Below are 25660 nucleotides of genomic sequence, written 5' to 3' on the forward strand. Positions count from 1 at the left end.
GGGTCAGAAGAAGAGGGAGAAGCAGGCTCCCTGCTGAGCCGGGGCTCCATGCCGAGCCGGGGCTCCATGCCAGGGTCTTGGGATCATGACCAGAGTTGAAGGCAGACACTGAACTGACTGAGCCACCCAGGTGCCCCGTAAGTGTGTTTTCTAAATAATTTAAAAGATGAAGAGAGCGTAGACATACCAAAATTTATTTTTTTTTCTAAAATTTTAAAAAAATATACGGAATGCTTCATGAACCCATACGTCATCCTTGCACAGGGCCATGCTAATTTTCCCTGTATTGTTCCAGTTTGATATACGTGCTGCTGACAGGAGCACGAAATGCCAGAATTTGGAATGGAGTAGAAACTAGGGGACTCGTTTTTGTCTGCACAAATATTTTCCATAATTATATTTCATATTAATTTTCCTTAGGCCTTTACTGTTTTCTTTACTGTAGTTCTACCAATTACTCCTATTCTAGGCATCCTGTAGATGGTATAATTCATATTTTCTTTTCCTAATTGAACTGAGCCATTGGTTTCTCCCTGAGGTAGTTTTATTGAATTGGAAAACTAAACATTGCTTGTTAAGTAATAGATGTTACCTACAGTGTATTATTCCATAGTAGAAGAAGAGTTTTCTAAGACATAAGATAAAATATAAAACTTGACTACAAATCAAATGAGTAAACAAGTTGAGGCATCTTACATACTCTGCAAAAACAAATGCCTTCAAGATTAACAATCTATGAATTTGACATTTATATCCAGCTCCTGGATTGCAAATAGATCATCAAAAATATGTTCTTATTTATTTATCGTGAATAGCTTGACTGGAGTATCATTGATATACAGTGAACTGCATATGGGTACCATCTGGTAAGTTCTGTCATGTGTATACACCTGTGAAACCATGTGTCATCCCCAAAGTTTGTTCATGCCCCTTTAAAATCCTTGCCGTCTGTCCTTCCCATGCCCTCTTCCCAGGCTTTCTGTCACTGTTGATTACTTTTCATTTTATACAGTTTTATAGAAATGGAATCTTGCGGTCTGTATGTTCTTTTATTTGGTCTGGCCTCCTTCTCTCAGAATTACTATTTTGAGAGTCATCCATGCTTTTCATGTATCATGTGTTCCTTTTTTATTATATCTGAGTTTCATTCCATTGTATGGGTATACCACCATTTGTTTACCATTTCCTTTTTTTTTTTTTTTAAGATTTTATTTATTTATTTGAGAGAGAGAGAGAGAGCAAGCATGAGGAGGGGGGTAGGGACAGAGGGAGAGGGAGAAGCAGACTCTCTGCTGAGCAGGGAGCCAGACATGGGGCTCCCTCCCAGGACCCTGAGATCATGACCTGAGCCAAAGGCAGATGCTTAATGGACTGAGCCAACCAGGTGCCCCTATCCATTTGCTTCTTTATGGACATTTGGGTAATTGTCAGTTTTCAGCTATTACAAATAAAGTTGCTATAAGCATTCAAGTGCAAATCTTTGTATGGAGGTTAACTTTTCTCTTGAGTAAATACTTAGGATTGGAATGACTTGTGTCATATGGCACATGTTGATGAACTTTTTAAGAAGCTGCTAAACTGTTTTCGAAAGTGGTGGCACAATTTCACATTCCCACCATTGCATGCCAGTTCTAGTTCCTTCACATTCTCATCTTGTTATAGTTGGTGTGTTAATTATTTTCCTCATGACTAATGATGTTGGGCATCTTTTCAGGTGCTTTTACACCATCTACATCACTCTCCTCTGGCTGCTCTAATATATTACTACAAACTTGGCTTGAAACAACAGAAGGTTATTCCCTCAGTTGTGGACACTAGGTGTCTGAAATCAGTTTTGCTTAGCTAATATCAAGGTGTTAGCAGAAAATCCTGCTCCTTGCCCTTTCCAGCATCTAGAACTGAACTTCTGGAATTCTTTGGCTCATGGTTCTTTCCTCTCTTCCATCCTCAAAGCCAATGGCATAACATCTTCTCTCTCTGGCTCTGTTTCCCTCTGCTTCTGTCACATGGCCTTCCTTTGTCTATGGTCAAATCTTCCTCTGCCTTCCTCTTATAAAGAACGTGTGATTGCATTTAGCGTCCACCCATATAATCCAGAATAATCTCATCTCAGCACCCTTAATTTACCCCACATCTACAAAGTCTTTTTCTTTTTCTTTTTTTGGGGGGTGTGGGGCAGAGAATAGGACATGGATAAATGTTGGGAAGCCATAATTCACCTACCATATCACTCATTATTTCTCCTTTGGTGAAGTGTATGTTCAATCTCTGGCCCATTTTCCTTCCCTTTTAATTCAGTTTTGAGAGTGCTTTATAGAAGTCCTTTATGAGCTACATGCTTTGAAAATATTTGCCTCCAGTGTAGCTTGTCTGTTTATTATCCTTAAAGTATCTTTTGAAGAACAAAGTTTCTAATTTTGAGCGCAGTATATAATTTTTTTTTTCTTATATGGATCATGCTTTTGGTGTCCTGAGAAATCTCTGACAACCCAAGGTGACAAAGGTCTTCTCTTATGTTTTTTTCCCAGAAATTTTATAGTTTTAGATTTTTATATTCAAATCTATGATCCATTTTGAGCATTTTTCTTATATAAGAAAAATAGACACTAAAAAACCGTTCATTTTCTTGCATGTGGATTTCCAAATGTCTGAGCACCTTTTGCTGAAAGCCTGTTCTTTCTGCACTGAGCTGCCTTTGCAACTTGTCAAAAACCATTTGTTTATGTAAGTAGGGGCCCTATTTCTGAACAGCTTATTTGCTCCATTGATGTATTTGTCTATCTTGATGCCAATGCTGCACTACCTTAGATTCCCACAGCTTTATAATGTGTGTTGGAATCAAGTAGTAGGAACCCTCCAATTTTGTTGTTTTTGAAGCTTTTTGGCTATTTTATGTTCTTTATATTTCCATGTGAATTTTCGATGTTTGTCAAGTCCCAGGCAAAAATAAAACAAGAACAAAAGGAAAATCCCATTGAGATTTTGATATGATTACATGGAATTATAGATAACTTTGGGGAGAAGTGACCTGTTAATAATGTCAAGCTTCCTGGTCCATGAACTGGGTATATCTTTCTAATTATTTAAGGCTTCTTTACTTTCACTCAGCATTTTTTTTTTTTTAATTTTCAGAAGTCAGGCATTTATTCCCCTGTGTTGATTATCTGTATCACATATCATTAAAGAAAATAAGGTGATGACACCAATATCAAAACCTTAAACTTTTTTCCATATTTCTCTGAAAACATATTTTATTTAGTTAAAATGTATACTTCAGTTTGGGGGGGAGGGCATTTCGATTGTTTTAAAAGTATTTCTGTCCTGGGTGTTATACACAACTAATGAATCATCGAGCCTTACATTGGAAACCGGGGATGTACTGTATGGTGACTAACATAATATAATAAAAAATCATTAAAAAAAAAAGTATTTCTGTCAATATGTCCTTGTTCAAATAGAGTAAACATTTTCTTATCCTCGATTTCCACAGCATTTTACACAGTTTCTTATGAGCATCTCAACATGCTTAATATATATTTCTAATTTATCTTTACGTCCCATAATTGATGACGCTAAAGAATCTGGCAGTTAAAGGGTTTAACAACTTCTTCGGGTTCACTGCTAGTTGTCAGCAAAGGGACATGTAGAAGTAGGATTAATTATCTTTGAATTATAGGACCCTTGATTATATTCCAGTAAATGAGCTTTGATTTCTTTTTTTTTTTTTAAGGACTGTGAAACAGGACTTTAAGCAATTTTCTATGTACAAATAGTCATTATTTCAGAAAATATAACAAAATTGCTAAATATTGTAACAGTACTCAGTTTCAAATATAGTCGCCAAAAGGCACAGGAGCTAAACATAAGTGTCTTTGTGATCCCAGCCCTACGGCACTTAGACAAGTGGGCTCTTTTTGCATTCCATCACTATAATAAATGAAGTGCTTTTCTGTATCTGTTCTGCAGTTCAAGCAGCCTAAAGTAAAAATTGTCTTCTCCCTGACTCCCAGAAGTTATCACACAAAAAGCCTGTGAGAATTACCATGTTACTTATCGAAGGGCAAAGCCCATGGTAATGGCCCTGTGGACGAGTAGGTGGTTTTAAAGACATCGATGTGGGTTGTGTAATCATCCTTCTAGTTTTATTACAACGTCGGTTTTTTCCCGAAGAAATTAGATAAATGGAAATGGTTACGACCTCGTGGCTAATTAGTTTAAACTAGTTAAATACCACACATTTCAACTGATTTCAACAAATATTTGTAACATTTACCTCTTTCAGAAGTACAGTTCGAGCAATTAAGCAGAGCTGAATATTTCAACATGCCTGCAGTTGCAAATATGATGCCATTATGTGTTTGAAAAGATTCAATTCTTCTCACCGGAAATACTTTCTGTTTTATAAATTTCAAGGTAAATATCATTTTAGGTTGCAGCGTCTTCTGATTTTGCAGATAATATTGATTTCATGTCTAGCACAGAAAGCGACTGTCCCTATGAGTTGACTAAGCTTTTTGTTGTCAAAGGTTATTACTATTTTTACACCACCCTGGTATGCCAGTAAATGTTTCTCACTTCATTATCATGCCCAGGCCTTTATTATATCGCTTAATACAGGATGAAAATATTTGTCCACTTTTGGTTTGGATGTTTGTGAGCATGAATGATTGTGGGGAATCAAATGTAGTTGTTAAAAGGGTTTTCACTGATGAATAACAAAATCCCTCAGCGCTATGGGCCCGTGGATTTTTATTAGGTGCATTTGATTACCATCAGCCCTTTGTAGAATGTTCCAGTTGCTCCCCGTTAACGGACTTAAAAAAAATAGTTATTAAGCCAAGATTTCTCAGACTTTCTGAGGAAGACTGACTTCTGTTTAAAGATAAATTCAAATTTATAAAGCATTTTAAAAATCCTACATGATGTGTTCAGCATTCAGCTTATTTTGGACTTAAGGATCGACGAACTTGGATGATTTGTTGTGTTGTTTTTTACCAGGTTAGCCGTAAGTGTTTTCAATATATGGCAGAAAACCTACCTCAAAAGAACTAAATGGCCTATTATTAAATAAACTTACATTTAATAATTAGACACTGCCTTTTTTTTACATGTATACTTCGGAGCGCCTCTGAAAAACTTAACTTCCACATTTTTGAACTTCCTAAAAACAGGGATAGACTTGTTCTAACCAGCTTTACTGGAGTTTATTTCAAAGTTGCTTTTGAGGCAAATGACTTGAATCGCTGTGTTGTTCCGGTTGATAGTATATGATGATTTAACTCTCAGAACTTCAGCGCTGTGGACTTAGGCTTTACTCCAAGTCACCGTGAGATACACATAGGGCAGACTTTGTCTTTGCTGAAATCATGCAAACGCTGCAATTTCAGAATATGTAGTCCCTGCTCCAAAATAATAGCATGGCCTATCTGTTGCCTTCACTCCTGAGCCTGTAAAGTTTCCCCATGGTTCCTTTAAAGCTAAATGGGGAAGGTGTCCCGTTGGTGGATGTTCCTATTAATGTGTGGACCCGTGCGCTGTTGTCACGTTCATTTGAGAAGTGGATTTTCACAGGAAATTAGCAAGGCTTCAATGTGAAATCTAGCTCTAATTTCACATAGATAATTCTTCCTGTCTGTACGTTTTCTTGGAGCATGTAAAATTGAAGACACAATTACTTATTTGTACTCAAAATTACTAAGTAGAGTTTCAAGTCGAGAGCTTCCAGTGTCAAGCAGTCTCTTTTGTTAGCATTTGCTACAAACTGCATGAAAAGTAAATCTGAAGATTAACTGTTTAGAAGCACTTTTAAAAGATATCTTACAGTTACATGTAAAACTATCGGTGCTAAATCAAAGGGCTTGGTTAGGCTGGAGGAGATAAATCTGAGAGATAAGAACACACAAAGCCTCAGTGGTAAATCAGGTTGACAGAAATTAGGTTTCAAAATGTTTAAATTCAGTTTCACCGACTTTTCGGTCTACAGAATACCAACTAGTCTGTTTAACGAATTATTTCATGATATTTCTCCAATGTTTCAGTAATGAGAAAACTGGTGAATGAGAAACATTATTTTTGAAATTAAGAAAATTGAAATGAATTAGCATTTTCAACAAAAAAAAGAGCTCAGTTTTTTTTTTGTTTTGTTTTAAGAGTTTAAGCAAAAATTGATATGAATGGGACAGTGCCAAACTGGAAGTGATTAGAAGTGCTTCCAAGATAAGTATTCCTAATTTTCTGTTTTGAAGCATTTATACATAAGCAACATTTTTAATAATTATAATGTCTGATATATTTTGGATGCTGTATTTTAAAACTATCCTATGATCATTTGGGCATACATAGATATTTGTGTGTGTGTGTGTGTGTGTGTGTGTGTGTATACACACGTATATAGTATATCACATAGATACCACGTATCTTTTGATCATTTTGAAAATTGATTCCGAAAACTTAGTTTTTAAATACATGTTTTGATGAATACTATAGGTCCATTAATAAAATTTATGTATTTATATTTGTGTTTAAGTACATGTAATACATATGCTTTGTCTCAGAGGGTTTCCTTTTAAAGATATATAGAAATATGTAAAACTAACAAATTTGCTTCTAAGGAGCACCATATTTTAAAAATATAAATAAATATGAAAAGTAATATAATAAACCATTGTTCAATTTATTGAATATGTATTAAATCTACCTTTCAAGTGAAATGACAGTGAACTTACATGGTTTCCTCATGACCTGTCATCCAAAAAATAAAAAATAAAAGAAGGAATAAGTTTTTGTTTAGTGCTGTGGTTGCCAGTCCCCAAATATCTGGGTGACCTTTTGGTGTTCTAGGGTTCAGTATCTGAGTAGGGGGCTCTACTTCCCTGTGCAAACATCCAGAAGAATTGACCTCATCCCTCATCTCTATGATTCCAGAGACTCTGAGCGTAGCATCAGTGGTCAAATTAAATTCTTCAGGTCAGGAGAAATTGCCAGTCCTCACAGGCATCCCCTAACAATCTTGAACAGTCTTTCATCAACCAGGAAAGTAGCATCACAGTTGCTAAAAGAGAAAAGTTTTTTCTAGGGGAAAAAGAAAAAATTCAATAGTGTCTACTTGATGCAGAAACAGAATATACATTGAAAAATAGTAAAATAATTAGTATCAACTTTAAGACAGAAAATATTTTGTATATGTTTCCATTTGTTTCTTGTTAAGAATCAAGTCAATTTATTGGGGGAAGAAATATATAAGTAATGAAGATAATTCATCTATTCATATTTACTAATTTATTTACTTAATTTAGCACACAGAGTCTTTTTGGATTTTATTTCCCAACAATTTCTAATGGGTTTTTAAGCTAGCTAAAGAAAAGACAATTCCTGGGAGAATTAAAGTCTTAAAAGTGAGACTCAAGACCAAAGAATCCATGAGTATATATACTTCCCTGCATTGCAACAAAAGCTATTGTTGACAAAAGCAATTTTGATAAAGACAAGTCTTTTCTCCTTTATTCCATTAGAAATTTTTCTCTCTAGGGATTTGAATCTCAGAGACCTGAAACAAAAGTGAAAGTAGACTTAATTCTTTCTGTATTTGTCTCTTTTTCTTCCTTCTTTTCATCCCAACCACCAAATATTTATGTTCTATGCACTGGGCTAGGTACCAGGGAACAAGATAAATAAGACATGGTCCCTGCTAATAAAGGCTTTATCATCTAGTGGGAAAGATAAAACAAAATAAAGTATTATAGGCTTTTTAATATAAGTATGTACCTCTAGGGAAAAGGAAAGAAGCGGTTAGTTATATGTGGGGAGATCTGACAAGTCTTTGTAGATAAAATGATGGTTGCAACGATTGTGAGCTTGTACTCACCAAGTGGACAAAGTGAGAAGAGTATTCTAGGTAGAAAAGTAAGAGACTTGAAACGATAGGTGCATGCAGTCTGGAGTTCATACTGCAGAAAATAGAAACCTATAGAAGGATTTCTTGTTTTGTTCTGTTTTAGTAATATCATTTTCACAGCTACGTGGAAGGTGGTTTGCAGGGAGGCCTGTGCAGATGGAAGGGGGTGGGGAGAGACTATTTCCACAGTCCATACTGATGAAGACCTTGAGACCAGAGCAGTGAAAACACTGATAAAAATAGAGGAATGAGCACAAAATGAAGGTAAATCAAGGAGCTATCGAGAATTGTTTTAGAAGGCAAGCAGCCAAAATTCTTTACTTCCTTATAATAATTGTGTATCAGTGATCATTTAATTATATAAAAGATAAGAAAAGTTTTTCTCTGTAGTTCCTCTGTATAGTAGGGGTTTTTTTTTGGCAACATTTCTCTTCCTCCCTCACTTTGTCTTGTTGCTACTTGTATCTAACAAAGTTTATGCTGGGGAAGGGAATTTGGGCCATTTGGGGGAAAAAGAAATTCATTTCTTTGTATGTACCTTTATTCATTCAACAAACATTTATTCGGTACCTGCAGTGTGTCCCTGGGAATGGGACAAGAAAGTGACCTGATCCATGGCCCGGACTTGGAGATTTCACAGCGCAGTGGGGAGAGCATGGAGGAACCACTACATTCTGCTCGATGGAGGCATGTATGAACAGCAGAGGAACACAGAGGAAAGTCAGTGCTTAAGGTCAGACTTGAAAAATGAATAGTTTGCCATGGGGATAGGGAGCCAGACAGAATGAATACATTTTATATTCAAAATTTCAGACAAGTAAGAGGAACCTGGTTTGTTGAAGGAAGAATAAATGGTTCAGAACAACCTGGGCAACATGGTGAGAGATGAAACCATTCAAAGTAGGCAGGAGCCAGGTTATGGGGGGCCTGCAAGAAGAAATATTCGAGAATCAGGATGTGCTCTGAATTGTGTGGGCAGAGAAAAGAGAAGTAACTAACATGAGTTAAGCACGTCCTGGCTCAGTGATGAGTGCTTCGGGTACAGTATTTTGGCATGATGCACTGGGAAGAGCACAGTTTTGAAACTAAACAAACTTGAGTTTAGATCCCAAATCCTTTCTCTTCATTTTTAGAGCTGAGCCAATTAAGTTATTCAAACATCGATCATCTTCATAACGTTTCACGCGTAGCTTGCACAGCTGTTGTAAAGAACTGGTGTTCGCTGTAGAGGATCGGACATGGTAGGTATAGTCATATTGTTACTGTGAATAAACACTATGAGAGCTGAAATTCAAAGCCCTTCTTGATTCCAAAGAATGCACACAACACAGGCCTTAACCAGTCAGAATGTCACAGCCCCTTGGACTGCTTCGCTTAACAGTTGGTCTGTGACTCATGATGGCCAAAGTTAACCCTGAGATTTGGTCAAACAAACTTTCTTTTTCTGCCACATTTGGAGCACTGAGAAGGTGAATCTAGAGATCCTTGTCACTGTTTGCAACCACGAGGCATGAAGTGGCCAAGATGTAAAGCTAAAATAAGAGGCAGAGTCAGGAAAGTGACAGTAAGTCCTGGGTCCGCTGGACCTAAAGTTAGCTCTGACTATGTACTTTTTTGGTAAAGGAGCTAAACAACAATAACCACAATAATAAAAATAACTTTTCTTTTGGCTTGGCCCAGATTGAAATAAGATTTCGGTCATTTATATCCAAGAACACTAATAAAGTTGGAATCAGTAACATAGATACTCCCTCTGGCATAGCGATAATGTAGGGATAGAGGGTTTGTAATCAATAAGGGAAAGAAATAGTATGAGACATTTCATGTAGATTGCTTGTTTTAGAAGCTGAACAAAAAGAAAAAAAATCTTAAAGAAGAAGGTGCAGTAGCTAGAGTGTAGACAGTTAAGGAAGTATTTATTCCCAAGATGGGAGAGACTTGAGCATATTTCTAGCCTACGGGAATGAAGCCAGTGGAAAGGAAAAGGTTGACAGTACTGAGAAGAGAGGGGATAATTAATGGAGGAAAGTCCAGGCAGGGGCAGGATGTGATGAATATTTCTGTTACCATGAAATCTCTAGTAAGGTCTAGTGTCTACTCAGATGATCAATTTGACTACAAGTGTTCTTTTTAAAGAGTGTTTTTACACTTTTTAAAAAGTGTTCTATTCAAAAAATTGTTTTAACTTCTTCAAGGCTAGTTATATTTTTATGTCTCCTCTAATCTCGCCGACTTTCCTCAATCATACGAAAGTGTGATGAAAGTACCCCACTTTCCCACCAAACACACACACACAAACAGAACTAAATTAAAACTCCCTATTCAAACTGATGAAGATTTTCACAGGTCCCAGGATAACTGAAGGCATCTCAACAGAGTCATTTCTGCAAGTTTTTAGGTTTTCTCTACTTTTTTTGTCTGCAATTTTGCACAATCTGATGCACAAAAACAATGGGAAAGAAGATTACGTCAAATGTATGAAAGAAATGGCAGGAATCCAATGGGAAAGACATGCCCTCCACATTTGGCAGGAGGAGGACAGGGAGGCAGTGGCTTTGTAAAGTGATGAGTCACACTTGAACAGAGGCTCTGGAAGGAATTAGTTCAAGAGAAGGCTGGAGAGCTCCCTGAAATGTATGAGTGCCTCGGGCCATTAGCTATATGTGTGTGATCTTAGCGAGACAAAAGAAACCCTGAGCTCTTCAGCCCCCTTCTCTGGAACCAGAGGAGGAAAATGTCCCTAGCTTCTCGTGTCTCTGTGCTGTGTAGAAAATCACAGCCCTTTTTCTATTCTAGTGAGAAAACAGTTCGCAAGCCCTTTTTAGAAAACTTTATCTTGACCCAAAGTGTATCATATAGATTTTAAATTTCGTAAATGGATGTCTCGGAAGGAAAGATTGATCTGCTCAAGGGTCACTGGGCCACAGAATTAATGAGCATAAGACAGACTGGGCAAGAGATGGATGAGAGAGAAGAAACCTGTTTGTTTAACTCTGAATCAATCAACAAAAAACAAGCCACAGACTGGCAGCAAATGACTAGCAGATGGGCAAACCCCCAAACAACCAGGCAAAGAACAGAGCCAAATTTACATTTAAAGACGTACCTACTGAATACTGTGGTAAATATCAACTGTCACGTATCAGGAACCAAGAGTTCCCAGTTCTTGGGTTAGGAAACTCAGTATTTAATGTCTTAAGCAGGGATGGGCTTCTTGCAATAATGCTAAAAATAACTATAAATATATACATAAATCACAGCTATTCTTCTGTAGTAAAATTTCAGTTTTATAACAATGAATCCCATTTCGAGCTTGTGATATGGAAGAATATGACTCTTTGTTATACTCTTGGATGTTCAGATAGGACCAGAGAATAAAAAGAGGTAGGCTTTCATAGGCTGAATTATCAAAGTGTGACCTAAATCCCCACAAATTGCTTTTTTAAGGAAGTGCCATGAAATCAAGAAAATGTTCCAGTAGGTAATGCAACCAGGTTTGTCAGTTGGTTCGTGAAGTATTGGTTCATCAAGTGACGCTCTTTGTTTCTAAAGCATGAAGTAGAGAGATCAAGGAGCAGAGTGTTGGTTCCAGGCCTTGTAAAATGGAGCAGGAGCTGCTGGGCTTGAGGCGGTTGTGCAATGTTGTCAGAAGACAGCCGCAGCGTGCGCCAGAACATCAGCTCCTTTCTAGCTGCTAGAATATAAAGCTTACTCCTTTCTCATTTTGAAAGGCCAAAAGTACTTGAAATGAGATGGGACAGAGAGCCCTCCCAGTTCTGGGAACTTGAGTGAAGGCATGATGTCCTTTCAGTCCAATTGTGATCAAATGATTTGAACGTTTCATTCTTCCACTTTCATTTTGCTTGGGAGAGTAACCTTGTCGCTAGATTGATGTAGAATAGAATTGAAATGTCCACAAACTGTGAACATCCCACCGTGTGACTAGCGTGGTGGCAGGAAAGCCAGTAATCTGAGGCCCTCGTTGACCTCCGAGGGGATGTCCTCTCACAGCAGTGGAGGTGTGAGGGCTTGTTTGGCGTTGACTTTTCAAAATTGCCTGAGAAGAGTGTTCTTTGTCTCTTGCCATTTGAAAGTTGCTGGAAGCTGTAGGTACATGAGAGCTGATTGTCTCCGGTCTCCCTTTGCAGGAAAATTCTTGGCTCTTGGCCTGGTTTACTTTACAGTTAGTGTTACCTCATTATTCTTCTTTTCCTCTGGTGTACTGCCTTGAAGAGCTTTTCCTGAATATGATTTTTCTGTCTCTCCCCTCAGAGTTGACCATGCCAAAACCTAATAGAGCACGTCAAAGTGCTGCCCTCAAGGATAATAGTGACTTTGCCTAAGCATCCCAGTCCATTATTAATGTCATACTTCTGAAGAGGCCTTTTCAAAGAGCCCAATCTGATATAGTTTCCTCATTCTACAAATTGAAAATCTGAGGCATACTTTTAAAATGGAAGAAAGTTGCAATTACAATGGTCGGGGGCCACAATCTTACAGTAGACGAAAGGAGCTGAGAATAGCATCTTTTCTGTGCCCAATCCTATGCTAGGTGCCAGGCTTTTGAAATGTGTCAGTTCTGATGCTCATGTTAACTTTCTAAATTAAATGGCATTGTTTTTATTTGCTGCTAAGTCCCAGGGTGAGGATTTGACCCCAAGCTCGTCTCCTTTCAAAAGTTTGGTCTCTGTCACCTCACACAGGGCTGCTTCCCAGTTGAAATAATACTGTTATTCCATTAAGTAGTATATTAAGTGTTCATGTACATGAAGTTCTGCATTTTATTACCTATCCTCACAAAAACCTTTGGTACTTAATAAGGATTAACCTTTTCTTACAGATGAAGAAACTGAGGTAAACTGAGGTGAAGCTTCGGTCAGGGGAGATCCTCTGACTTTCTACAAAGATTAATCACATTATGGGAAATAGGATTGAGGTCTTCTGTGTTGAAATGCTGTCATTTACATTAGATCACATCATCCGTTTTGGGTATTTATTTTGGGATAGACCCAACGCAGTTAAGATCAATGATATATGTATCAGGATTTCCACAAATAACTACATAATTTTACCTGATGTTACTAAGGCTGTAGGTGAGCAAGACTGTCATATGCTGAGGAGAAAAAAGAATTGTAAATTCCCTGAGGGCAGGGACCCTATATCCCTAACAATTAGCACAGTACCTGGGAAATAGGAGACATTCAATAAATAGTTACTGAGTGAATGGAGAAAAACTTAACATTGACACATTAATAGAGAGCTTGTTAGTGGGGACACACATAAAAAATGAATAGACAGCATTTGTTTGTAGGTGGAATTATAAAACTGCAACTTTTCAACTTGTCTGTGAAGCCTACTAATAAAAAAAGAGAGAGAATACCTCTTCTCAAAAGGCTTCACTGGGAAAATGTGGTCTGAGAAATGTTTTTTAATTTGAATATGTATATCACACCAAATTCACCTATACATGGACAATCCCACTACACGTACCAGTGAGGTATCTGTTTTTGGATACACTCAAAATGGCTTTATACCCCTACGAATTTGTTAGTTCTTCCAATCAATGATTAAAAATGTTTGAGTGCCTACAATGTCATGGTTCTCAATACTAGAAGTACAGTAGTAATCAAAATGGAGAAAAATTCTTCCCTCGTAGAACATACAGTCTAGTGTAGGAAGAGAGAATAAACAAGAAGTTAAATATATACTCTGTCCAACGGGGATAACAACAAATACAAATAAAACAGGATATGAAGTGTGTGTGTGTGTGTGTGTGTGTGTGTGTGTGCACGTGCATGCACGTGTGGACACACGCACACACACGCAGGTTTTAAAATACAGTGATGTAGGAGCCCTCATACATAAGATGATGTCTGTTCAAAAATATGAAGGAGGTAAGTGAGCTGTAGATACTCAGGAGGGTGAGAAAAACATTTTTGAAAATAGACTAGTAAGTACAAGGTCCCAAAGGCTGGAGTGTGCCTGTAACGTTGGGAGGAAGAAGGCTGGGGTCAGGACAGAGAGCATGGTATGCAATAAAGTCAGAGAGGAGAATGAATGTAAGATAGTGCCTTACAGACTATTGTAAGGCTCAAAATCTCTGCACAGGAAACCATTAGTGGACTTTGAGCAGAAGAACATGATTCAATTTATCCTGTATCAGGATTACTCTGACTGCTTACTGTATTATGAATTGGCCAGGGGCAAGAGTGGAAGCTCTTAAAGTGGTCCAGGTGAGAGATGATGATGTTTTCCTGAGATAGTAACAGCGAAGTGGAAGAAGTGGCCATAATCTGGATATATATATTTGAAGGCAGAATTGCTAAGCTTTGTCAAGGAACTGGATATGGGGTAGAAGAGAAAGAGGTCTGTCAAGGATCATAGAGAGGTTTTTTTTTTCTGAGCAATGGGAAGGATTAAGTTTCCATTTACTCAGATGGGAAGGACTGTAGGGTGAGGAGGCTCAGGAGATGAGGAATTCAGTTTGCAGATGTTAAAGAGGCTGTTGGATATATGAGGCTGGAGCTCAGAGGAGATGTCCCTGCATGAAACAGAGATTGGAAGGTTGTCGACTTCCAGAAGTATTTACAGACCTGAGATGGAATGAACTCACCTGAGCAAGTACTGTTCATTTCATGATTGAGCATAAACAAAGATGGAGTCTGCACTCCCATGTTTATTGCAAAGATGGAGTCTGCACTCCCATGTTTATTGCAATGTTATTCACAATAGCCAAGATATGGAAGCAACCTAAGTGTCCAGCTATGGATGAATGGATGGATAAAGAAGATGTGAGATATATATATATATATATATATATATATATATATATATATCACATCATATATATCACATGTGCCATCACATATATCACATATATATGTCACATCATCTATATAATTGCATCATACATGTATGTGTGTATATATATATGTATATATATCATATCACGTACACACACACACACGCGCGCACGCGCAATGGAATATTATTCAGCCATGAGAAGGAAGGAAATCCTGCCATTTACCACAGCATGGATAGATCTGAGGACATTATGCTAAGTGAAATAAGCCAGACAGGGAAAGACAAATACTGCAAGGCATCACTCATAAGTAGAATCTTAAAATGAAAACAAAACAAAAAAAAAAACAGTTGAAGTCATAGAATAGAAAAATGGGGTGGAGGCTAAGGGAAATAGGCAGAAGAGGAAAGAAAAAAAAAAAAAAAGACTTAGAGCACCCAGTGAAGTAGGAGAAAAAACAGGAGAACTCACTATCTGAAAGTCAAGTAATGAAAAGTATACTAAGGAGGATTAATTAATGGTGCCACATGTTGCTGGACAACCATGGAAGATGAGAGTAGAGAACGGATCAAGAGCTTTAACAGGGAGATTGTTCATGACCTCAACAAGAGCTGTTTCAATAGAGAGATGATCCCCAAAAGACTGGATTGGATTGGATTGAATTGGATTAAATAGAGCATGGAGACGAAAAATTGAAGGTAAAGATATACAGTTTATATTTCAGTAAGTGCAGAGAATTGGGTAGGACAGAGATGACTGGAATAAGGAGGGGATCAGGTTGCATACTCTGATGGCATGAGATTCTACTCGGGGTGGGTTAGGGAAGAGAGAGGGACGAAAGACAGGAAGGGTCAACATGAAGAGCCCCTAGCAGCCTCCACACCTAGGGGTAGTAAGGTGTAGAAGAGAAACTAGCCATCATGCTAGGGGGCTGAGTGGGAGTTTGTGCCATTAGGAAGGAGGCATTTTTTTAGTTGGAGTGAAAAAGGTGAAGGGAAACTTCGAGATATATTTGAAGACATAGGGTATTTTCCTGCTTAGCCCAGAGGACTTAGCAGAATGGTTTTAGGAACCGGAGAATGGCAGGAGATGAGGTTAGGTTAGGAGATAGAGCCATACGGGTTTGGGGTCTCAGAGATGGGTAATAACCTAGGAGTCAAGGGCTTCTTATGACTGACAGAAATAACATTAATAGATATAAGTTTAATAGAATTAAATTTGGTAGTCTTAAAGCAAATTATAGAGATAAGGTTGTGAGACTATTGGAGATGAAGGAGGAGGAGATGGGAGTATTGCCTGAAGAATGAAGAACACTGGGCATTCTATTACGTGATATCTGTAAATGCCAAATATTTCCTTCTCTTTCAGGGTGGTTTATTTTTAGGCTTTTCCCTGACTCTGATCTTATGCTGTGCTATAACAGTCACTAAATAAATATCTGTTGAAAAAAAGAGTCTAAGAATGAATATGTGATTCTAGAAGATGACAAAGGGCTGAATGAGACTTCATTCTAGAGGGGATGGAATAACTTGGGGTAGACCAGGACTGTTAGTAAGAATAACTAGAAAAGCCCGGTAAAATGGTGTGATCTGTTTGATGGTGTCAGAGGCTGTTGAGGAAATAAACCCCGGGGGCACTGGTTTGGGAGGCTGAGATTTGGAATGTACCAGTCACATGGCTGATTTTCTCCTTAGGAGAATTAGGACAATTCCTGGATTCTGGGGCCGCATAGGGTTGAAGACAGCAAACTAACTGGTGTTCGATGTCTGATAGTTCTCGAGATGTCTGGTGATTTCCCCTTTTCGTGGATGTACAGTCACCTGAGTGAATAAGCAAAGGTCCCTTTGGGAAAGGACTATGGGAACAGCCGCAGTAAACCCTTCCATGCTATTACAGGGTCCCTTGTCCTTGGGATCCCTAGGACCCAGTCAGTGGGTTCCAAACCTGAAAATTATCTCCATTCTGAAAACCAGGCAAAGAATTATGATGTTTTCTTGGCAATTTCCCTCATCTTCCTACCCTCCCCTGTTCTCGCTCTCTTGTTGCTGTTGTCATTATTGACTTTGAGCTGAACCTTTGCTCGCTACCCACTTCTCTTTCTCATGGGGACACCATACTCCATCGATCATTTGCACTGTTCCCTGCAGGTCAAGCCTCCGGGGCTGCTCTTCATCTCCCTCTCAGAGCTTTCTGGTGTTAGGATCATTGCAGGCTGATCTTAATGCCTTTCCTGCTCTCTAGGAGCTGGTCCCTTCAGTATGGGCTGCTTTGGTTGCTCTCGGATGCTACCATTTAGTTTTTGTTTGTATTTTATTCAGCTTATTGAGTTATTCTAGATGGCAAATTTCATCTGATATCAGCAATTCAGTCATAGATGAGTCACAGAATCTTTAGTTTAAAAACTATGAATTAATAAATACCCTTTGCCCTTGGGAGACCCACTACCCTTTTAGCTCTTGACATTCAAATCCACCCACACAGAAGCAAATTAACATTTTCTTCCTAAAGAGAAAATGCATTCTTTACAATATTTTTCTCACCGTTGTCTCATGTCCCTGCTATACTGTGCTGCTTTTATCTTGTAATAAGATAGGCTTTGGCCGTTTTGAAATACAGTTGTTGGGATTTCTGTGTTTGAGGCAAGTCGTCAAGTGTAATATTTTAAAACACTGATAAAAGTATATGTATGTTTGTATGTTGGGAAGGAAGCTGGTGGAAGGGTTCTGGAGACAGCTGGTTCCTTAGCTACTGTCTTCCTGGGAAAACCTGGGGGTAAACTAATATTTTAATTGAAACTATTTCACTACGTCAGATCTATTGTTTATCTTCTTTTCTTGAATGAAAAGTGGCATGTGTTACATTAGCAAATATATCAGAAAAGAAAAGCATCAAAGGGTATACTTGAAATCTTTTTGAATGTATGACTCATAAAGCAAACTATTCTAATTATGGTTAACATCACATGGCATTTCTGAAAACCTGAACTCTAGTTTGCAGAGTTAAAAATAATTTGCTGTGAATGTGTATTTCAGATAAACAGTTGCTCATGTGCTCGGATTTTGTATTGTGTGCGTGTGTGTGTGTGTGTGTGTGTGTGTATATATATGCTTTTTAAAAATATTTGTTTATTTATTTTAGGGAGAGAGTTAGTGCGTGAGTGAGCACGAGCACGGTGGGGAGGGGCCGAGGGAGAGGGAGAGAGTCTTAAGCAGACTTCGAGCTGAGCACAATCCAATTTGGGGCTTGATCTCATGATCCTGAGATGAAAGCAAGAGTCGGATGCTTAACCGACCGTGCCACCCAGGCGCCCCATCAGCACCTGCTTTTTAAAGCTTTTCTTTTTTGGTAATTTATCAGTTTTTATTCCTGTTCATTAACATTTTATTGCTATATAATTGCTCTCCTTTTCTATTTCCAATAGGAAAGAGTATACATTACACATTCTATTTTTCAGGATAACAATGAGAAATTAGTTAACATACGTCAATTTTCTTTTAAAACTCTGAATTCATAATGACAATAACTATCACTTGTAATACATTTTTAATCTTCACAGCAATTCTGCGATACAGATCTTATTCTCATTTCACAGATGTAGAAATTACAAGTCAGAGTTTAATACCAGTTTAAGGTTACATGCGTATCAGCGGAAGAGTCATCAGGAGTTAAAACCATTTTTTAGTACATGTAGCAGCTCTTGGTTATCCATCAAACACTAACCTACATTCTTCTGTGAAGGAATTTTGCAGATGTGATTAGACCTGCTAATCAGTTAAATTGGTTGAACAGGAGATGATCTTGTATGGGCCTGAATCAATTCTTTGGAAGTCCTTTAAAATATGCTCAGGGCTTCTCTGAGTGGAGAGCCTCCCACCTGTGGTCATTAGCCTCCCCTCCTGCCCCAGGGTTCCAGCTCGCTCATGACATTCTTTTCCTGACTGCTTGCCCCACAGGCCCTCCACTTGTGTAGCCAGTTGCCACAATTACATAAACAAAAAGGCATATATTTGCTTATAGATATGATCGCCCACTGGTCTCCTGCTCTGGTTGAACCTTGACTAATACTGTTACCTTCACTGCAAATCTGATACTTGAGCCTGAACTTTGTTTGTATTCAGAATAGAAATGTGGGGAGGAAACAGTGAGTTTAAAAATAGGGTGGAGGGAGAGAGGAGCCCGGAGTAGAGTCTTTATTGTTATATCTTTATACCTCGATGTTGAAACACAGTTTCTACAAAGAATTCTTTTGCTGTCATTCGAATGACTCATGTTCAACAACTTTTGATGTCTTTTCTAAAATTACATGCTATTGAAAACATATAACTAGTAGATATCAGTCTTGGATTAGTAACACTAGGAGGTATGACATAGCAACATTTTTCAGTGTAAACCCTTGAATTTGAATCCAGAAGTTTTGGATTACAGGGGGAAAGTTTTGCTGTTCTTAAATGTGTACGAGAGAATTCTCCACAGATTTGTGTAAACAGTACTTTTCTGCAGAGCACTCTCTTATAACCTGCTCACTAGTATCCAAGCAAAACAAATTTCTCTTTTAATTAATGAATATTGGAATACAAAATACCTGAAAAAAATATTTTTATTGACTTAATGTTTGTGTCTGCCTCAAATTCATACGTTGAAGCCTTAACCCCCCCCCCCCCCAGTGTGGCTGTTATGGCAATGGAGCTCTTAAAAGTAGTCAGGGCTTCATTCTTATGACCTCATTTAACCTTAATCCAATAGAATTGATGTCCTTGTAAGGAAGAGAGACCAGAGTGCTCGCTCACTCTCCTTCAGTGGACAAGGAAGAGGGTATGTGGGCCCACAGTGAGAAGGTGAGCACCTATACACCAACAGGACAGGCCTCAGAATAAATCCTACCTTGCTGGCCCCTTGGTCTTGGACTTCTGGCCTCCACAACATTGAGAAATAAATTTCTGTTGTTTAAGCCACCCAGTCTATGGTATGGCACCCTGAGCAGATTAAGAAAAATACTAAACATATAACATTTCACTAAGAATCAGTTAATAAATAAATTGTACGTTCTTAACTATCTCAAAAAGTGTAGACCACAGAAAGATTTTAAACTTGTGATTTTCTTAAGACCATCATTTTAAGCTATATGAAGTGCGTGCAGACAATGCAGTAAGCCTAAGAAAATTGGAAGAAAAAAAATAGCAGGTTTTGCAATTTCCCGTCTTCAATATAGGATCCATCTTCTTGTCGATCTCTGATCCAAATAATGAGGGAAACAGTAGATTTCTTTCTGTATTTCTGAGGTGGTTAGCTGTGTTTTTGCTGTGTGTCTCTTAAAAAGCAAGTATACAAGTATATGATATGATCTGGTGCTCTCACTGAGAGAATGTAATGAAGGAAAAAGACCCAAATCATCCCTTTCACTTTAGGGACTGTAGAAAATTCTAATCCAATTCCCACAAGATGGAGAATCTCAAAACGTTAACTCACTTTTTTATGTCCAAAGAGGAAAAAAAAAAAAAGTGTCTCCTAAGACTACGTAGCAAAATCCAAGTTAATTATACTTTCATAAAATATTCTTCCTATTCCAGCGTTTATCCTTTTATTTGAAAATTATCTCTGACTTCCAGACTGGTTAGGGCAGGTTTCATGGCACACGCTTATGTAAAAATTGTCATTAAGAATGATTTAATGCATGAACATTTAAGAGTATATGTGGAGAAGTAGTTGATTAAATAGAATAAACATTAGAATTGTTTAAAACCTAAATGTCATGAAAGTCTCTATTTTAAAATACATTTTCTGAAAAACTCATTTATGATAAATTCACATTTTGGCTCATCAGCATTACATTTAAAACACATGTGCACACACACACACACACACATTCAAGCTATTTGACTTCTCTTTTTTTCCCTAGAAATAAGATTTTTCTAAGAGCCAATGATTTTTTTTTTAAGTTGTAAATTGTCACCTCTGAGAGCCAGCCCTATTCCTAGGACAGCCCTCCTAAACTGAGAGGGAGATTTCTGTGTATCTTGCCAGACTCCCATAAGCCAATGAGTTATAACTCCAAAGATTGGATTTAGATATGAGATCTAAAATTCTTGACATTTCAATTGCCTTGAAACTCCCATCCTCGGTTAAAGCTCTATACTTTGTTTTCTTTAAGAGGATTTACTGCCTTTATTGATATATTTTTAAACCCAAATCACATAAATCCAAAATACAATTTTAAAATAGTTAAAAATTCTTCAAAGTGATTAACCATCATAGCTATAAAGTTATAAAGATAAAATCCTTACTAAGTTTCAAGTATATGAAATTGGAGTATAATTAAATAACAAACCATTGAATGCCAATTGAAAGTTTAAAAAATAATTTTGAGTATCCAAAGTGATCTTCATAAATTATACTTAAAAAAACTAATAATGCCTATAAAGGAATTATAATGGTAACATCTAGGTCTTATATGCAATTAATCGCATAAGATATATAACTACTAATTATTCTACTGCTCTTTAGAGCACCAAAAATATAGCAATCTTTCAAAGGATTTAGGGAGGAAATCTCATTTTTTAGTGAACAACATAAGTTCAGGGAATTATATATCTATGGAATCTTTGTATCTCAGCATTGTGAAATATATCATGTCTATAACCATTAAATGTGAAGCCAGGTGAATTACCAAATTTAAGTCTTAGAGACAAAGGGAAATAACTTGCTTCATTTATAGTTTTTGAATAGGTTAAAACTTAATATATTAGAATACTCCATAAGAATTCACATAGGCCACTATATAGATTATGTATGCTTATTAAAGAACCTATATATGGAATTAATATTTAATATATAAAATATATATGTATATATTTTTCCTTAATCCATATCACCCAGTTAACCCATCCTTACAACTCCCTCCCCTCTGGTAAATCAGTTTGTCCTCTGTAGTTGAGTATGTTTCTCGATTTGTCTCTCTCTTTATTTTTTTCCCTTTGCCTGTTTGTTTTATTTCTTAAATTCCACATTTGACTAAAGTCATATGGTATTTATCTTTCTCTGACTGACTCATTTCACTTAGCATTATACTCTCTAACTCCATCCATGTTATTGCAAATGGCAAGATTTCATTCTTTTTTATGGCTGAATAATATTCCAGTGTGTGTGTGCGTGTGCGTGTGTGTGTGTGTGTGTATACACACCATTCTTCTTTATCTACTCATTAGTTGATGGGTACTTGGCTATTTCCATAATTTGGCTATTGTTGATAATGCTGCTATAAACATCAGGGTACATGTATTCCTTCGAATTAGTGTTTTTGTATTTGGATAAATACCTAGTAGTATAATTGCTGGATCATAGGATCATTCTATGTTTAACTTTTTGAGAAACCTCCATACTGTTTTCTACAGTGGCTACTCTAGTTTGCATTCCCACCGACAGTGCAAGAGGGTTCCTCTTTCTTCACATCCTTGCCAACAGTTGTTTCTTGTTACTGATTTTAGCCATTCTGACAGGTGTGAGGTAATATCTCATTGTAGTTTAGATTTGCATTTCCTGATGATCAGTGATGTTGAGCATCTTTTCATCTGTCTACTGGCCATCTGTTCATGTCTTCTGCCATTTTTTAATTGGATTATTCATTTTTTGAGTTTGAGTTGTGTAAGTTCTTTATATATTTTGGATACTAACCCTTTATGCCATTTGCACATATCTTCTCCCACTCCACAGGTTGCCTTTTAGTTTTCTTGATTGCTTCCTTCACTGTGCAGAAGCATTTTATTTCGATGCCCCAATAGTTTATTTTTGCTTTTGTTTCCATTGCCTAGGGAGATGTATCTAGAAAGAAGTTGCTGTGGCCAAAGTCAAAGAAGTTACTGCCTGTGTTCTCTTCTACAATTTTTATGGTTTCATATCTCACAATTAAGTTTTTAATCCATTTTGAGTTTATTTTTGTGTAAGAAAGTGGCCCAGGTTCATTCTTTTGCATGTAGCAGTCCAGTTTTCCCAAGACCATTTGTTGAAGAAACTTTTTTCCATTGGATATTCTTTCCTCCTTTGTATAAGATTAATCAACCATAGAGTTGTGAGTTCATTTCTGGGTTTTTTATTCTGTTCCTTTGATTTATGTGTCTGTTTTTGTGCTAGTACCATACTGTTTCGATCACTGTAGCTTTGTAATATAACTTGAAGTCCTGAATTGTGATGCCTCCAGCTTTGCTTTTCTTTTTCAAGGTTGCTTTTTCTATATTTGAGGTCTTTTGTGGTTCCATACAAATTTTAGGATTGTTCGTTCTAGCTCTGTGTGAAAAATGCTGTTGGTGTTTTGGTAGGGATTGCATTAATTGTGTAGATTGCTTTGGGTAGTATAGACATTTTTACTAATATTTGTTCTTCCAATCCATAAGCATGGAATGTCTTTCCATTTCCTTGTGTCATCTTCGATTTCTTTTGCGAATGTTTTATAGTTTTCAGAGTCCAGGTCTTTCACCTCTTTAGTTAGATTTGTTCCTAGCTATCTTATTATTTTGGGTTCAATTTTAAATGGGATTGTTTTCTTAATTTCTCTTATTGCTGCTTCATTTTTGTTATATACAAATGCAACAAATTTCTGTACATTGACTTTGTATCCTGTGACTACTGAATTTGCTTATCAGTTCCAACAGATCTTTGGTGGAGTCTTGTGTTTTCTCTATATAGTATCGTGTGTTCTGCAAATAATTTTACCTCTTCCTTACCAGTGTGGATATCTTTTATTTTTTGCTGTTGTTGTCTGATTGCTGTGGCTAGGACTTCCAGTACTATGTTGAATACAAGTGGTGAGAGGGGACATCATTGTCTTCTTCATGACCTTAGGGGGAAAGCTCTCAGTTTTTCCCCATTAAGGATGTTGTTAGCTGTGGGTTTTTCATATGGCCTTTATATTTCCTCTAAACCTACTTTGTTGATGGTTTTTACCATGAATGGCTGTCAAATGCTCTTCTGAGTCTTTTGAAATGATAATATGGTTCTTATTCTTTCCCTCATTGATCTTATGTACTACATTGATTAATTTGCAAATATTGAACCACCCTTGCCACCCAGGAATAAATCCCCCTTAATTGTGGTGAATGATTTTATTAATGTATTGTTGAATTTGGTTTGCTAGCATTTTGTTAAATATTTATTAATATTAATATATATTAATATTATATTTAAATTTAAATGCATGTTTATATTTAATATATAAATATACATATTTATATTATATATAAAAAGCTATTTCCATTAGTGTTTCAACCCTTAATTTTTTTCAAAATATAGGTTTTGAAAGTTTAACACATGACTTTCAAATGAAAATGAGCCCATGTCAAAAATTTATTTAACACATTAATGAGCAAACAAAGGGGTGAAGTTGTTTTCAAAAAAAGTTTAGAAGAAACAGAAATATTTATAGTGACTGAGTAAAAGAATGGTGGGAGAAGACTATGAAATTACACACAAAACTGAATTATGTCTTATGTGGGGAAAAAAGAAAGCAGCTTTGGATTTCAGACCCATTTGCATCTCTGCAGGACAAAATTCATTAAAATGTCTACCATATTACACAAGTTAATGTCTACCCTTAGAGTGTAGGAAGATATCCTAACCAATAATAAGTAATCCAAAATCAGAAAATCCTTGGCTGTGCTTATTAGACAGTGCTTCAATATGACAGTATCTCCTTGTGATCCTAAATAAATTCTAGAGATTATTGCTGACTAAAAAAACAAAGTTGGTCACAGTGTTTTGACCAGTTACAGAAATATAGCAAAAAATACTCACAGTTTCCTAACAGTATGCTCCACAGTTTTTGGGTTGCTTTGGTTGAGTTTTAAATAACTCTTATTTGTTGTTCTATTCTACGGAGGAAAAGAAAAAAAGAAATTTATCTTCATTAAGTTACACCTTCAGTGTCTCTGTATGTGTATGGATTCTACTTCTTCAAGGTTCACAAAATCTGCTAAAGTGTTCTAACCAGTGAGGAATTAATTGATCTATTATACTGCCTATGAGGCTTTGATCTTGAAATCCACAGAAGGTGCAAGACTGGTGTCCTAGAGGGCCAAGGACTCTGATTCCAGAGCCAAATTACAACCTTTGTTCCTTCGTGGGCTTTTTAGTTCTGATTACATTGGATTTATTCTCCAACAGGACACAGTCTTGGCTGTACAAGTGATTTCTGCAGTGATATCCCAATTAAAAATGAAAAGATTCCTATGAACTATGAAAATAATTATGTTTCTGTTAAAATTAAAGATTTAATAAAATATTTGTTTCTGAGGTATGAGAACCAGTCTTATGGGTTTCTTAAAAAATACTATTTAAAGAATATTTCATTTCAGTCTGTAAAAACATAGTCTAAAAAACAGAGATGGAAAAGATTAAGAGGCTTTCATATACCCATCAAAAATATCAATATTCCAGGGGTGCCAGGGTGTCTCAGTTGGTTAAGCATCTGCCTTCAGCTCAGATCATGATCCCAGGGTCCTGGGATTGAGCCCCGCATCAGGCTCCCTGCTCAGTGGGGAGTCTGCTTCTCCCTCTGCCTCTGATTCTCCCCCTTGCTCATGTGCATGCTCTCTCTCTCTCCCCCTCACTGAGTCTCTCTCAAGTAAAATAAATAAAATCTTTAAAAAAATCAATATTCCAAACAAAACATATATAATCACAAAATAGCTTCCTTTATCCATTCATTCAGTCCTATGTGATTAATTATTGAAGAAGGGTAATATTCTCTACTGAGATACTTGTATAACCATGTCATGAGAATTTGATCAGTGTTTGCCCTTAGGGCTGAGTAGGGGTAAGATGATCAAACTTTCTTTTTTAATGAAGAGGAGAGAGGCACATGCCTCCCCACCTCTCCTCAGAATGTCTCCCTGACACATTCTTGGCTCAATAAAAGGCTCAACCTTTTGATTTGACAATGCGAAGTCTTAGTCCTTCTGACCATTGGAACTGTAAAC

At 37.0% G+C, this 25660-nt stretch overlaps 2 non-coding genes across 2 annotated transcripts; both read right to left on the reverse strand.

Annotated features, from left to right (window-relative positions):
• Positions 1 to 219: 219 nt before the first annotated feature.
• LOC113258122 (U6 spliceosomal RNA) lies at positions 220 to 324 on the reverse strand. The gene has a single exon (XR_003317137.1). It is a non-coding gene; the product is annotated as a U6 spliceosomal RNA (small nuclear RNA).
• Positions 325 to 20638: 20314 nt separating this feature from the next.
• LOC113258138 (small Cajal body-specific RNA 11) lies at positions 20639 to 20765 on the reverse strand. Its single transcript, XR_003317151.1, has one exon. It is a non-coding gene; the product is annotated as a small Cajal body-specific RNA 11 (non-coding RNA).
• Between the last annotated feature and the right edge of the window lie 4895 nt (positions 20766 to 25660).

Source organism: Ursus arctos, unplaced genomic scaffold (genome assembly GCF_023065955.2).
Source record: "Ursus arctos isolate Adak ecotype North America unplaced genomic scaffold, UrsArc2.0 scaffold_26, whole genome shotgun sequence".
Taxonomy (NCBI): Eukaryota; Metazoa; Chordata; class Mammalia; order Carnivora; family Ursidae; genus Ursus; species Ursus arctos.